Genomic DNA, 16,261 nt, shown 5'->3' on the forward strand with positions numbered 1-16,261 from the left:
AGATGTGTTTTCTGCATCTATTGAGATGACCATGTAGTTTTTGTCTTTTCTTTTTTTGATGTCATGTGTCACACTGATTGATTTGCATATGTTGAGCCATTCCTGTGACCCTGGGATGAATCCAAGTTGGTCATAGTGTGTGATCTTTTTAATATGTTTTTGGATTCTGTTTGCTTATATTTCAGGGAGATATTTTATTAAATATATTGGCCTATAATGTTCTTTTCTGGTAGTGCCTTTTTTCTAGTTTTGATATTCAGGTGATGGTGGCTTCACAGAAAGTCTTTGAAAGTGTTTCCTCAAGTCTTTAGGATGAGTTTAAGAAGGATCAGTATAAGGTCTCCTTTGATGTTTGGTCAATTTTGACAACGAACCATCTGGTCCTGGACCTCTGTCGGGTTTGTTTGTTTTTTTTTTAAGTTACAGATTCTACTTCATTTGTAGTGGTCAATCTGTTCAAATTATCATTTAAATTCAGTTTTGGTAGTCTTCACATTTCTAGAAACCTGTCCATTTCTTATCCATTGTCCAATTTGTTGGCATATAGTATTCTTTTGTGGCTCATAGTATTCTCCTAGGTTTTTTTAATTAGTACAGTATCCACTGTTATTTCTCCTTTTTTGTTTATTATTTTGTTTCATTTAGGACTCTTTCTGTGAGTTTGGCCAGAGATTTGTCGATTTTGTTTATCCTTTTAAGGAACCAGTTCTTGGTTTGATTTTTTTTTTTCTAGTGCTGTTTTTAATCGTTATTTTATTTTATTTCCTGTCTGATCTTTGGGCTTCCCAGGTGACTCAGTGTAAAGACTCCGCCTGCCAATGCAGGAGACTTGGGTTCACTCACTGGGTTGGGAAGATTCCCTGGAGAAGGAAATGGAAACCCACTCGCATATTCTTGCCTGGGAAATTCCATGGATGGAGCAGCCTGGTGGGCTACAGTTCCTGGGGTTGCAAAGAGCTGGACTCCGCTTAGTGCATACAGGGCAGCAACAGGGACAACAGTTTGATCTTTATTGTTTCCTTCTTTCTGCTGACTTTAGGTATTGTTTGTTCCTCTCCTTCTAATTCTTTTACGGGGTGTTTGAGGTTTGTCTTGTTTTTTGAGGAAGGCTTGTTTTATTAAGAACTGCTTTTGCTGCATCCTGTAGATTTATAGCTGTGTTTTCATTGTCATTTTTCTCATATTTTTTAACTCCCTCTTTGATTTTGTCATTGAACTATAGGCTTTCTAATAACATGTTGTTTAGTCTCCATGTAATTGGTTTTTTCTCATTTCTTTTTCTGTGGTTGATTTCTACTTTCATGTCAACGTGTCAGAAGAGATGCTTGAAATAATTTCTATCCTCTTAAATTTGTTGAAGATTATTTTTGCCCTCGTATGTTATCAATCCTGGAGAATATTCCATATGCATTTGATAGAATGTGTATTCTGAGTTTTCTAGACAAAATGTCAGTGTCTTGAAAACTTAAAAATGTCAAGTCTAACTGTTCGATCATATCATGTAAGACCCTCTGTCGCCTTATTCATTTTGTGTCCAGAATGAGTGTCTGTTGATGTGAGTATGATGTTAATATCTCCTACTATTATTATATTCCTATTGGTTTCTCCCTTTATGTTTGTTATTTGTTTTATGTATTTTAGTTCTCCTAAATTGGGTGCATATGTGTTGACAAGTATATTATCTCCTTTCTGTATTAATTCTTTTGTCATTATATATTGTCCTTCTTTATCTTTGCCTATGGCTTTCTTTTAAAGTCTGTTTTGTCTAATAAGAGCATTGTAACTCCCACTTTCTTGTCATTTCCATTTTCTTTCCCTCACATTCAATCTATATTTGTCCTTCGCCCTAATGAGAGTATCTTGTAGGCAGCCTATTGTAGGCTTTTCTTTTTTTAATCCAATCTGCCACTCTGTTTTTTGATTGGAGCATTTGATTGGAGCAACATCTGTTGATGTTTAGGATGATTATTGATAAATATATATTTATTACTATCTTAGACCTTCTTTCCCAGTTGATTTTTTTTTCCATTTATTTTTATTAGTTGGAGGCTAATTACCTTACAATATTGTAGTGGTTTTTGTCATACATTGACATGAATCAGCCATGGATTTACATGTATTCCCCATCCCGATCCCCCCTCCCACCTCCCTCTCTACCCGATCCCTCTGGGTCTTCCCAGTGCACCAGGCCTGAGCACTTGTCTCATGCACCCAACCTGGGCTGGCGATCTGTTTCACCCTAGATAATATACATGTTTCGATGCTGTTCTCTCAAAACATCCCACCCTCGCCTTCTCCCACAGAGTCCAAAAGTCTGTTCTGTACATCTGTGTCTTTCTGTTTCGCATATAGGGTTATCATTACCATCTTTCTAAATTCCATATATATGTGTTAGTATACTGTAATGGTCTTTATCTTTCTGGCTTACTTCACTCTGTATAATGGGCTCCAGTTTCATCTATCTCATTAGAACTGATTCAAATGAATTCTTTTTAATCTGCTGAGTAATATTCCATGGTGTATATGTACCAGTTGATTTTTATATTTCTTTTCCTTTTCACTTTTCCTGTTGTGGTTTGATGATTTTCTTTTTGCAGTATGCGTCTGTTCACTTCTTTTTGGTCTGTGTGCATCTATTATACGTTTTTGATTTGTGGTTACTCTTTTTTAAGTGTGTTAACCCCTTACATGTACTTCCTTTAGAATGATTGTCATATAATCTCAAACACATTCCAAAAAAAAAAATTACATTTTCTTACTTACCTCTCCACATTTTGATTTTTATGTTCTCTTGTACATCTTCTTCTGGAGAAGGAAATGGCAACCCACTCCAGTATTCTTGCCTGGAAAATCCCATGGATGGAGGAGCCTGATAGGCTACAGTCCATGGGGTCGCAAAGAGTCGGACACAACTGAGCGATCTCACTTTAACTTTGTACATCTTCATGTTTATCATTTTGCTATCCTTTGTGGTTATCAGCACTTTCACAAAATTTGGTAAGTAATTTCCAATAATGATTTTTTTTCTTTCCTGTATATTCTTTCTTCCCTTCTATTTATAGAAGACCATTCAGTATTTCTTTTAGGATACATTTTGTTGTTGTTGAGTCACTAAGTCATATCTGACTATTTGCAAACCCCATGAACTGCAGGAAAGCCAGGCTTCCCTGTCCTTCACTATCTCTCGGATTTGCTCAGACTCATGTCCATTGAGTTGGTGATGCCATCCAACTGTCTCAAACTGTGTCGCCCCCTTCTCTTCTTGCCCTCAATCTTTCCCAGCATCAGGGTCTTTTCCAATTAGTATTGATATATTATTTTAACTTTTGCTTGTCTGAGAAATTCTTTATCCTGCCTTCTATTCTAAATGATAATCTTTCTAGTTAAAGTGCCCCAGTTTGCAGCTTTTTCCTTTTAGGATTTTGACTATATCTTGCCACTCCCTCCTGTCCTACAACATTTCTGAAGAGAAACCAGTTGATAAGCTTACACAGCTTCCCTTATAATTAGCGCTTTGTTTTTCCCTTGCTGCCTTCAGAATCTTCTCTTTAACTTTTTTTAAAATTTATTTTTAATTGAAGGATAATTGCTTTACTTATATTCCTTTGGTTTCTGCCATACGTCAACATGAATCACCCATAGGTACCCATTGTCCTCTCCTCTTGAGCCTCCCTCCCATCTCTCCCACCCTTTCCCACCCTTCTAGGTTGTTACAGAGCCTCAGCTTGAGTTCCCTGATTCATGCAGCACATTTCCATCGGCTGTTTTACATATGGTGATGTATATACGCTACTGTGCTACTCTCTACATTTGTCTCACCCTCTCTTTCCTGTCCACACCACCAGTGTCCGTAAGTCTGTTCTCTGTGCCTGCATGTCTGTTGCTGCCCTTCAGATAGGTTCATCAGTACTATCTTTCTATATTCCATATTTCTGGGTTAAAATATTTCTCTCTGTGTGATCTGTTTGGGTTCATGTTGTTTGGGATCCTCTGCACTTCCCACACCTGAATATCTGTTTCCTTCTTTTGCTTTGGGAAATTTTCAGCTATAATTTCTTCAAATAAATTTTTATCCCCTTTTATCATTCTGTTCCATTTTGAATGTCTATTAGGTGTAGATTGGTATGCTTTATAGAATCCATAGGTCTCTTAAATTGCTTTCATTTTTTTAAAATTTGCCTTTCTTTTTGCTCTTCTGATTGGGGGATTTGCATTACACTATCTTGCAGATCATTTATTTGTTCTTCTTTATTATTCAACCTGCTGCTCATTGCTTTTAGCTCAGCTTTCATTTCAGCAATGAGTTTTCTAATTTTCCTTGGCTCTTCTTTATTTTTTCTAGTTCCCTTTTATAGCCATCTGCATTTGTATTGGTAGCCTTTCTTAACGCCTTCAGTGTTTTCCTTATGTCCTTGTTGAACTCAGTGTCTGTTAGACTGAAGAGCCCTGTTTCATTTGTTTGTTCTTTCAGGGCATCTTCTTGATCTTCTAATTGGAGTGGTTACTCTGCATCTGCATTTATCTGTATTTGTCTTGCTCTACGAGTTTAGGAGAAACAGGTCTCTACTGTGGCTTTGGGGGCTATTATCATGTGCGAGCATCCCTGCGTACCTTGCGTGGGTTTAACGTTTTTGCTGTGAGGACTGTTTTTCACATGAAAGCCTGCTGCCTGTCTCCTCAGTCAGTGCTTACCGTGTCCCCTTGATAAGGGGCTGTCACTGGTGTGGTGACTAAAGCCTGCACAGGATGTCCGGGGGGGCCTCCTCTTTGCGGTTTCACAGCTCTCTCGGGTGGGGTCTCCTCCCTACTTGTTGGAGTGGAAGCCTTCAGATCTGTTTCTGAGCTGCAGTGCAAGGTGGTGATACTGAAGCACTGCTGGGGAAGGGAACCACCTAGTATTGCTCTGCTGGAGCTGTCCACTGGGGAGTGTGTTCTGTGGTATAATAACCTGTCGCTGTTGTGCAGCCTCACAAAAGACACGGTTGTTGGCATTGCCCTCTGTCCCACCTCCACTGTGCGAATGCAGGCGGTCAGTGCTGGCGTCTCTTAGGCAGTGTGCTCACAGAGCCACAGAGCAGATCTGCCAGCAAAGATCCACTGAAGTGAGGTGTGAGGACTGCTGTGGTTGTGCCCCTGGGAGGCACCATAGGAGTGTGGAAACAGTTCATACTCTGGTCCCGCCTCCACATGCATGTGCCCACAAAGCCCATAGCTGCCAAGGCCAGCCCCATCCCAGCCATGGGAGTACCTGCTGTCCACTTGGATGTTATGTAGGTGCTGAGTTGATGAAGCTGGCGACCGTGATGTAAATCTCCCCAGCTGCGGGGAGAGGGCTCAGATTTCAGCCCCGCCTGTACCTCTAGGCAGTCCACTGGCATGCCCGCAGAGCTACTAGAGGTAGCGCCAAGTCAGCTGAAAGCACAGAGAGGAAGAAACTCCTATGACTGGCCCGACCCTCCCTTCCTTACTCTTTAAGAAAGGCTTCCCTTCTATGGCAGGCCTGAAATTCTTCCGCATACCCCAATTTCAGCCTGTACCATGCTTCAGCCCCTTCAGGCTATCTCCATGCAGCCAACCTGCGCCCTCTCCTGGGTCTGTCCTTGAAGCTCAAGTTTCATCACTCAACCACTGCCCACACCAGCAGACTCGTATTTAGGGGAGCAGAGCATGGTGCCGAGGACCATCTGTGCGGGTCTTTCTGTGTTCTGCTGTATCCTGGCCGCTGCACTCGCCTCCAGTCCTGTTGTTATTCAGCCACTAAGTTCTTTCTGACTCTTTGCAGTCCCATGGACTATAGCAAGCCAGGCTTCCCTGTCTTTGACCAGTTCCCGGAGTTTGCTCAAACTCATGTCCATTGAATTGGTGATGCCATCCAGCCATATCATCCACTGTTGCCCCCTTCTTCTGCCCTCAATCTTTCCTAGCATCAGGAAAGTTGGCTCTTAGCATCAGGTGGCCAAAGTATTGGAGCATCAGTCCTTCCAATAAGTATTCAGGGTTGATTTATTTCCTTTAGGATTGACTGGTTTGATCTTGCTGTCCAAGAGACTCTCAAGAGTCTTCTCCAGCACCACAGTCTGGAAGCATCAATTCTTCAATGCTCAGTCACCTTTATGGTCCAGCTCTCACATCCATACATGACTAATAAAAAAGCCATAGCTTTGACTAAATGGACTTTTGTGGGCAAAGCGATGTCTCTGCTTTTTAATACATTGTCTAGGTTTGTCATAGCTTTTCTTCCAAGGAAATGGCAACCCACTCCAGTACTCTTGCCGGGAAAATTCCATGGATGGAGGAGCCTCATAGGCTCCATTCCATGGAGTTGCAAAGAGTCAGATGCGACTGAGTGACTTCACTTTCACTTTCTTCCAAGGAGCAAGTGTCTTTTAATTTCATGGCTTGCAGTCGCCATCCACAATGATTTTGGGGTACAAGAAAATAAAGTCTGTCATTGTTTCTGTTTTTTTCTCATCTATTTGCCATGAAGTTGATGGGAACAGATGCAGTGATCTTAGTTTTTTCAATATTGATTTTTTTTTTCCATTTATTTTTATTAGTTGGAGGCTAATTACAATATTGTAGTGGTTTTTGCCATACATTGACATGAATCAGCCATGGATTTACATGTATTCCCCATCCGATCCCCCCTCTCACCTTCCTCCCCACCCCATCCCTCTGGGTCTTCCCAGTGCACCAGCCCTGAGCACTTGTCTCATGCATCCAACCTGGGCTGGTGATCTGTTTCACCCTTGATAATATACATGTTTCGATGCTGTTCTGTCAAAACATCCCACCCTCGCCTTCTCCCACAGAGTCCAAAAGTCTTTTCTGTACATCTGTGTCTCTTTTTCTGTTTTGCATATAGGGTTATCATTACCATCTTTCTAAATTCCATATATGAAGAAAGTGAAAAAGTTAGCTTGATTTTTAAGCTAACTTTTTCACTTTCGTCATTCACCATCATCAAGAGTCTCTTTAGTTCCTCTTCACTTTCTGCCATTAGCGTGGTTTATTAGGTGCTATTAGAGTGGTGTCCTTTATTGTGGCCATCCTTGCATGAAATGTTCCCTTGGTATTCCCAGTTTTCTTCAGGAGATCTCTAATCTTTCTGATTCTATTGTTCTCTTCTACTTCTTTGCATTGTTCATTGAAGAACGACTTATTATCTTTCCCTGCTTTTCTCTGGAACTCTGCCCCGTTGATTTATATATCTGTTTTTGTTCCAATCCCAAGCTGTTTTGATTACTGTAGCTTTGAGTATTACGTGAAATCTGGGAGAGTTATGCTGCCTGCATTGTTCTTTTTCTTCAGTATTGCTTTGGCAATTCTGCGCCTTTTATGGTTCCATATGAATTTTAGGATTTTTTTTTTCTAATTCTGTAAAAGTTCTCTTACGTAATTTGATAGGGATTGCATTAAATCTGTAGCTTGTTTTGGGCAGCATGGCCATTTTCACAGTATTAATTCTTTCTGTGATAATGTGACATCTTTCATCTCTTCAAATCACCACACTCAGTTTCCTTTATTAATCACCGTTTAAGTCTTTTATGTCCCTGCTGAGATTTATTTCTAAGTATTTTATTTCAGGCAATTTTAAAATGAATTATTTTTACATTCACTTTTTGATACTTCATTGTTAGTGTAAAGAAGTACAACCAATTTCTATATGCTAATTTTGTATCCTGCTACCTTGCTGAATTCATTTATCATTGCTAGTAGTTTTTCTGTGGAATCCTTAGGGTTTTCTATATATAGTATAAGGGTTCCTTAGTGGCTCAGTGATAAAAATCCAACTGCAATACAGGAGCTGCATGAGATGCAAGTTTGATCCCTGGGTCAGGAAGATTGCTTGGATGAGTGCATGGCAACCTACTCCAGTATTGCCTAGAAAATCCCCATGGACAGAGGAGCCTGGCGGGCTCCAGTCCATAAGGTCACAAAGAGTCACATACGACTGAAGCAACTTAGCATGCAGATGCACATATATGTTATCATTTCATCCGAATATAATGACAGCTTCACCTCTTCCCTTCCAATTTGGATACCTGTTATTTCTTTCTCTTATATGATTGCTGTGGCTAAGACTTCCCATACTATGTTGAATAAAAGTGGTAAGAGTGGGCAACCTTGTCTGAATACAGTTTTTAGTGTAAAATAAAGGCTTTCAGCTTTTCACCATTGAATATTATATTGGCTCTGAGTTTCTTATAAATAGCATTTATTAGGTTGATATATGTTCCCTGTATACTTAATTTGGTGGAGAATGTTTTATCATGAATGGGAGATGAATTTTATCAAATGGTTTTTCTTTATCTGTTGAGATGACTGTGTAGTTTTAGTCTTGTCTTTTATTTGATGTAGATTGATTTGCAGATGTTGGGCCATTCCTGTGACCCTAGGATGAATCCAGCTTGGTCATGGTATATGGTCTTTTGTACATGTCTTTGGATTCGGTTTGATAATGTTTCGGTGAGAATTTTTTTCATCTAAATTATCAAATATATTGGCCTAAATTTTCTTTACTGGTGGTGTCTTTTTTTCTTATTTTGGTACTGGTGGCTCCATAGAATGTTTTTGAGGGTGTGCCCTCCTTTTCAGTCTTTAGGATGAGTTTAAGAAGGGTCAGTGTAAGTTCTTCTTTGCATGTTTGGTCAGTTCTGACTGTGAAGCCACCTGGTCCTGGACCTTTGTAGGATTTTGTTGTTGTTGTTTTTCACAGATTCTATTTTGCTTGTAGTGATCAGTGTGTTCAAATTGGTCTATTTTTTAAATTCAGTTTTCATAGGCTATACTTTCTAGAAACGTGTCCATTTCTTCTGGTTTGTCCAGTTTGTTGGCATGTAGTATTCCCTGATGATTTATAGTATTCTCTTAGGATTTTTAAACTTTTTAACATATCAGTTGTTATTTCTCCTTTTTCATTTCGGTCCTCTCTCTTCTTTCTTATGAACCTGGCCAGTAATTTGTAAATTTTCCGTACCCTTTAAAAAAACTAATTCTTGGTTTTATTGATATTTTTTTATTGCTTTTTATCATTTCTGTTTTATTTCCTGTCTGATCCTTGGGCTTCCCAGATGAATCCGCCTGCCAGTGCAGGAGATGTGAGTTCAGTCACTGGGTCAGGAGGATTCCCTGGAGATGGAAATGACAATATTTTTGCCTGGGAAACCCCATGGGCGAGCATCCTGCTGGGCTATAGTCCCTGGGGCCTCGAAAAAGTCGGACACAACATGCTGGCTAAACAACAGCAATAACAACAGCCTGATCTTTATTTCCTTACTTCTGCTGACTTTTAAGTATTGTTTGTTCCCTCTTTTTCTAATTCTTTTATATGGTATTTATTTGAGATTTCTCTTGTTTTTTGAGGAAGGCTCATTTTGCTAAGAACTGCTTTTGCGGTATCCCATAGATTTTCTATAGTTGTGTTTTCATTGTCATTTGTCTCATATTTTATAATTCCTTCTTTGATTTCATCCTTGAACCACTGTTTTTTTTAACAATGTTGTTTAGTCGCCATGTATTCATTTTTTTTCTCATTTTTGTTCTGTGGTTGATTTCTACATTCATCTTACTGTGGTCAGGAAAGATTCTTCAAATAATTTCCATCCTCTATTTCTGCTTTATTGTCTATGCCAAAGCCTTTGACTCTGTGGATCACAATAAACTGTGGAAAATTCTGAAAGAGATGGAAATACCAGACCACCTGACCTGCCTCTTGAGAAACCTATATGCAAGTCAGGAAGCAATAGTTAGAACTAGACAGGGAACAACAGACTGGTTGCAAATAGGAAAAGGAGTATGTCAAGGCTGTGTATTGTCACCCTGCTTATTTAACTTATATGCAGAGTACATCATGAGAAACGCTGGGCTGGAGGAAGCACAAGCTGGAATCAAGATTGCCGGTAGAAATATTAATAACCTCAGATATGCAGATGACATCACCCTTATGGCAGAAAGTGAAGAAGAACTAAAAAGTCTCTTGATGAAAGTGAAAGAGGAGAGTAAAAATGTTGACTTAAAGCTTAACATTCAGAAAACTAAGATCATGGCATTTGGTCCCATCACCTCATGGGAAATAGATGGGGAGACAGTGGAAACAGTGTCAGACTTTATTTTGGGGAGCTCCAAAATCACTGCAGATGGTGACTGCAGCCAAGAAATTAAAAGACGCTTACTCCTTGGAGGGAAAGTTATGACCAACCTAGATAACATATTAAAAAGCAGAGACATTACTTTGCCAACAAAGGTCCATCTGGTCAAGGCTATGGTTTTTCCAATGGTCATGTATCGATGTGAGAGTTGGACTGTGAAGAAAGCTGAGGGCAGAAAAATTGATGCTTTTGAACTGTGGTGTTGGAGAAGACTCTTGAGAGTCCGTTGGACTGCAAGGAGATCCCACCAGTCCATCCTAAAGGAGATCAGTCCTGGGTGTTCATTGGAAAGACTGATGCTGAAGCTGAAACTCCAATACTTTGGCCACCTCATGTGAAGAGTTGACTCATTGGAAAAGACGCTGATGCTGGGAGGGATTGGGGGCAGGAGGAGAAGGGGATGACAGAGGATGAGATGGCTGGATGGCGTCACTGACTCTATGGACATGTGTTTGAGTAGACTCTGGGAGTTGGTGATGGACAGAGAGGCCTGGCGTGCTGCGATTCATGGGGTCACAGAGAGGCGGACACGACTGAGCAACTGAACTGAAATTTGTTGAGGATTATTTTCATGCTAGTCTGTGGTCAATCCTAGAGAATGTTCCATGTGCATTTGAATGTGTATTCTACGTTTTTTGGATATAATGTCTTGAAAGTACAAATTAAATCTAACTGTTCTGTTGTATCATGTATGATCTCTGTTGCCTTATTTTCTATCCAGAACAGCTATCCATTGATATGAGTGGGATGTCAGTGTCTCTGACTGTTACTAAATTTCCTATCAATTTCTCCCTTTATGTCTCTTACTATTTATTTTATGTATTTTAGATCTCATAAATTGGGTGTATATATGTTGATGAGTGTAATACCTTCTTTTTGTATTGATCCTTTTGTCATTACATATTGTTGTTGTTTACCTTTGGCCTTTGTTTTAAAGTCTATTTTGTCTGATGCAAGTTTTGTAACCCCCACTTTGTCATTTTCGTTTGCTTCCCCTCACATTCAGTCTATATATATCCTTTGCCCTAAAGTGAGTCTCTCATTGGCAGCCTGTTGTAGGCTCTTGTGTTTTTAATCTAATCTGCTACTCCATATTTTTTGATTGGAGCGTTTAGTCTGTTGACTTTTAGGGTAATTATTGATAGATATGTATTTATTACCATTTCCAGTTGATTTTTGTATTTCTTCTTTGATCTTTTCCTTCTTGTTTTTCCTTCTATAGTTTGATTTCTTTTGCATTATACTTCTGTCCTTTTTGGTTTGTGTGCCTCTATTACATGTTTTTGATTTGTGGCTACTCTGTTTTTCAAGTATGTTAACCCCTTATATGTACTTCCTTTAGACTGATTGTCATATAATCATAAACACATTCCACAAAAAAACTACATTTTCTTACTCAACTTCTCCCACATTTATGATTTTGATTTCTTCCTGTACATCTTCACATTTATTTGCTATTCCTCATAGTTATCATCATTTTTAAAAAATTTGGTAAGTGATTTAATTTCCAATTGTGATTTTTTTTCTTGATTGCATATTCTTGCTTCCCTTCTATTTATAGAAGACCTTGCAATATTTCTTTTAGGATACGTTTTGTTCTTCTTGTTGTTTATTCACTAATTCATGTCTGACTCTTTTTGGCCCCATGAACTACAGCACAACAGCTTTTCCCTGTCCTTCATTATGTCCTGGAGCTTGCTCAAACTCATCCATTGAGTCACTGGTGCCATCCAATCATCTCATCCTATCACCCCCTTCACTTCTTGCCCTCAATCTTTCCCAACATCAGGGCCCTTTCCAGTTAGTATTGATATGTTTTTTTAGTTTTTGCTTGTCTGAGAAATTCTTTATTCTGCCTTCTATTGTAAATAAAGTCTTGATTGGTAGCATATCCTAGGTTGCAGATTTTTCCCTTTTAGGACCTTAAATATATCTTGCCACTCCCTTGTGCCCTGCATCATTTCTGTAGAGACATCATGCTTTATTTTTGCTCTTGATGCCTCTTGAATCTGGTTTTTTGAAAAAATAAACAAAATTGACAAACCATTAGCAAGACTCATTAAGAAACAAAGAGAGAAGAACCAAATTAACAAAATTAGAAATGAAAATGGAGAGATCACAACAGACAACACTGAAATACAAAGGATCATAAGAGACTACTACCAGCAGCTCTATGCCAATAAAATGGACAACTTGGATGAAATGGACAAATTCTTAGAAAAGTATAACTTTCCAAAACTGAACCAGGAAGAAATAGAAGATCTTAACAGACCCATCACAGGCAAGGAAATCGAAACTGTAATCAAAAATCTCCCAGCAAACAAAAGCTCAGGACCAGATGGCTTCACAGCTGAAGTCTACCAAAAATTTAGAGAAGAGCTAACACCTACCTTACTCAAACTCTTCCAGAAAATTGCAGAAGAAGGTAAACTTCCAAACTCATTCTATGAGGCCACCATCACCCTAATTCCAAAACCTGACAAAGATGCCACAAAAAAAGAAAACTACAGGCCAATATCACTGATGAACATAGATGCAAAAATCCTTAACAAAATTCTAGCAAACAGAATCCAACAACATATTAAAAAAATCATACACCATGACCAAGTGGGCTTTATCCCAGGAATGCAAGGATTCTTTAATATCCACAAATCAATCAATGTAATACACCACATTAACAAATTGAAAGATAAAAACCATATGATTATCTCAATAGATGCAGAGAAAGCCTTTGACAAAATTCAACACTCATTTATGATTAAAACTCTCCAAAAAGCAGGAATAGAAGGAACATACCTCAACATAATAAAAGCTATATATGACAAACCCACAGCAAGCATCACCCTCAATGGTGAAAAATTGAAAGCATTTCCCCTGAAATCAGGAACAAGACAAGGGTGCCCACTCTCACCACTACTGTTCAACATAGTGTTGGAAGTTTTGGCCACAGCAATCAGAGAATAAAAAGAAATAAAAGGAATCCAGATAGGAAAAGAAGAAGTGAAACTCTCACTGTTTGCAGATGACATGATCCTCTACATAGAAAACCCTAAAGACTCTACCAGAAAATTACTAGAACTAATCAATGAATATAGTAAAGTTGCAGGATATAAAATTAACACACAGAAATCCCTTGCATTCCTATATACTAACAATGAAAAAACAGAAAGAGAAATTAAGGAAACAATACCATTCACCATTGCAACAAAAAGAATAAAATACTTAGGAGTATATCTACCTAAAGAAACAAAGGACCTATACATAGAAAACTATAAAACACTGATGAAAGAAATCAAAGAGGACACAAACAGATGGAGAAACATACCGTGTTCATGGATTGGAAGAATCAATATTGTCAAAATGGCTATTCTACCCAAAGCCATCTATAGATTCAATGCAATCCCTATCAAGCTACCAACGGTATTTTTCACAGAAGACCAAAGAATTTCACAATTTTTCACAGAAGACCAAAGAATTTCACAATTTGTATGGCAATTTGTATGGAAATACAAAAAGCCTCGAATAGCCAAAGTAATCTTGAGAAAGAAGAATGGAACTGGAGGAATCAACCTGCCTGACTTCAGACTCTACTACAAAGCCACAGTCATCAAGACAGTGTGGTACTGGCACAAAGACAGAAATATAGATCAATGGAACAGAATAGAAAGCCCAGAGATAAATCCACGAACCTATGGACACCTTATCTTTGACAAAGGAGGCAAGGATATACAATGGAAAAAAGACAACCTCTTTAACAAGTGGTGCTGGGAAAACTGGTCAACCACTTGCAAAAGAATGAAACTAGAACACTATCTTTTAAAAAATTTATTTATTTTTAATTGAAGGATAATTGCTTTACAATATTGAAAGTTGAGTTGTATTTTTGTATCTAGATGTAATACATACATCAATATGTATACATTGAGATGTATGAGCTGTTGCATATTTTGGAGATTTAAGCCTTTGTCACTTGCTTAATTTGCTATTTTCTCCCACTCTTAGGGTTGTCTTTTTACCTTATTTATAGTTCTCCTTGCTGTGCAAAAACTTTTAAGTTTAATTAGGTCCCACTTGTTCATTTTTGTCTTTATTTTTCTTATTCTAGGAGGTGGATCATAAAGGATCTTGGGATGAGTTATGTCATACAGTGTTCTGCCTGTGTTTTCCTCCAATAGTTTTATAGTATCTGGTCTTATATTTAGGTCTTTAATCCATTAATCCATTTGAATTGATCTTTGTGTGTGGTGTTAGGAAGTGTTCCAATCTGATTCTTTTACAGTAGTTAGTTCAGTTGTCCCAGTACCACTTATTGAAGAGACTTTGCCCATTGTATATACTTCCTCCTTTGTCAAAGATAAGGTGTCAGTCACGGGTGGGTTTACCCCTGGGCTTTCTGTCTTGTTCCCTTTGTCTGTGTTTCTGTTTTGGGTCAGTACTACGCTCTCTGACACTATAGTTTGTAGTGGGTCTGAATCAGGTAAGGTGACTGCTCCACTCCATTCTTCTTACACAGAATTGCTTTGGCTGTTCAGGGTCTTTCATGTTTCTATAAGAACTGTGAAATTTTTTGTTTTAGTTCTGTGAAAAATGCCATTCATAATTTGATAGAGATTGCATTGACTCTCGGAGAAGGCATTGGCACCCCACTCCAGTACTCTTGCCTGGAAAATCCCATGGACAGAGGAGCCTGGTGGGCTACGGTCCATGGGGGGTCATTAAGGGTTGGACACAACTGAGCAGCTTCACTGTCACTTTTCACTTTCATGCATTGGAGAAGGAATGGGCAACCCACTCTGGTGTAATTGCCTGGAGAATCCCAGGGACAGGGGAGCCTGGTGGGCTGCCGTCTATGGGGTCGTACAGAATCAGACATGACTGAAGCGACTTAGCAGCAGCAGCATTGAATCTGTAGATTGCATCTTCTAGTATAGTAATTTTCACAGTATTGATTCTACCAATCCAGGATCATGGGATATCTCTACATCTGTTTATGCCATCTTTGATTTTTTTCATCAGTGTCTTATACTTTTCTGTATAAGTATTCTGTATAACTCTTTTGTCTCGTTCAGTTCAGTTGCTCACTTGTGTCTAACTCCTTGTGACCCCATGGACTGCAGCACACCAGGCCTCCCTGTCCATCACCAACGCCCAGAGTATACCCAAACTCATGTCCACTGAGTCAGTGATGCCATCCAACCATTTCATCCTCTGTCGTCCCCTTCTCCTCCTGCCTACAGTCTTTCCCAGCATCAGGATCTTTGCAAATGAGTCAGTTCTTCACATCAGGGGGCCAATATTGGAGTTTCAGCTTCAGTATCAGTCCTTCCAGTGAATATTCTGGACTAATTTCCTTTAGGATGGACTGGTTGGATCTCCTTGTAGTTCAAGGGACTCTCAAGAGTCTTCAACACCACAGTTCAAAAGCATCAATTCTTCAGCGCTCAGCTTTCTTTATAGTCCAACTCTCACATCCATACATGACTACTGGAAAAACCATAGCTTTGGCTAGATGGACCTTTGTTGGTAAAGTAATGTCTCTGCTTTTTAATATGCTATCTAGGTTGGTCATAACTTTCCTTCCAAGGAGTAAGCGTCTTTTAATTTCATGGCTGCAATCACCATCTGCAGTGATTTGGAGCCCCCCAAAATAGTCTGTCACTGTTTCCATTGTTTCCCCATCTATTTGCCATGAAGTGATAGGACCAGATGCCATGATCTTAGTTTTCTGAATGTAGAGTTTTAAGCCAACTTTTTCACTCTGCTCTTTCACTTTCATCAAGAGGCTCTTTAGTTCTTCTTCACTTTCTGCCTTAAGGGTGGTGTCATATCTGATATTATTGATGTTTCTCACAGCAATCTTGATTCCAGCTTGTGCTTCGTCCAGCCTGACTTTCACATGATGTACTCTGCATCTAAGTTAAATAAGCAAGGTGACAATATATAACCTTGATGTACTCCTTTCCCAATTTTGAACCAGTCCATTGTTCCATGTCCAGTTCTAACTTTTGCTTCCTGACCTTCATACAGATTTCTCAAGAGGCAGATCAGGTGGTCTGGTATTCCCATCTCTTTCAGAATTTTCCAGTTTATTGTGATCCACACAGTCAAAG

At 39.0% G+C, this 16,261-nt stretch overlaps 1 protein-coding gene and 1 long non-coding RNA gene across 2 annotated transcripts in view; one reads left to right on the top strand and one right to left on the bottom strand.

Moving 5' to 3' along the window:
- Nucleotides 1-16,261, top strand: part of KCTD9 (potassium channel tetramerization domain containing 9) — an 83,174-nt gene that overhangs the window by 36,829 nt on the left and 30,084 nt on the right. The window lies entirely within an intron of this gene.
- Nucleotides 3,261-15,048, bottom strand: LOC122710147. The gene is made up of 3 exons (XR_006345837.1): nucleotides 15,037-15,048; nucleotides 8,015-8,024; nucleotides 3,261-3,446 (listed from the first exon to the last, which is right to left on the bottom strand). It is a non-coding gene; the product is annotated as an uncharacterized LOC122710147 (long non-coding RNA).

This window comes from Cervus elaphus, chromosome 16 (genome assembly GCF_910594005.1).
Source record: "Cervus elaphus chromosome 16, mCerEla1.1, whole genome shotgun sequence".
Lineage (NCBI taxonomy): Eukaryota > Metazoa > Chordata > Mammalia > Artiodactyla > Cervidae > Cervus > Cervus elaphus.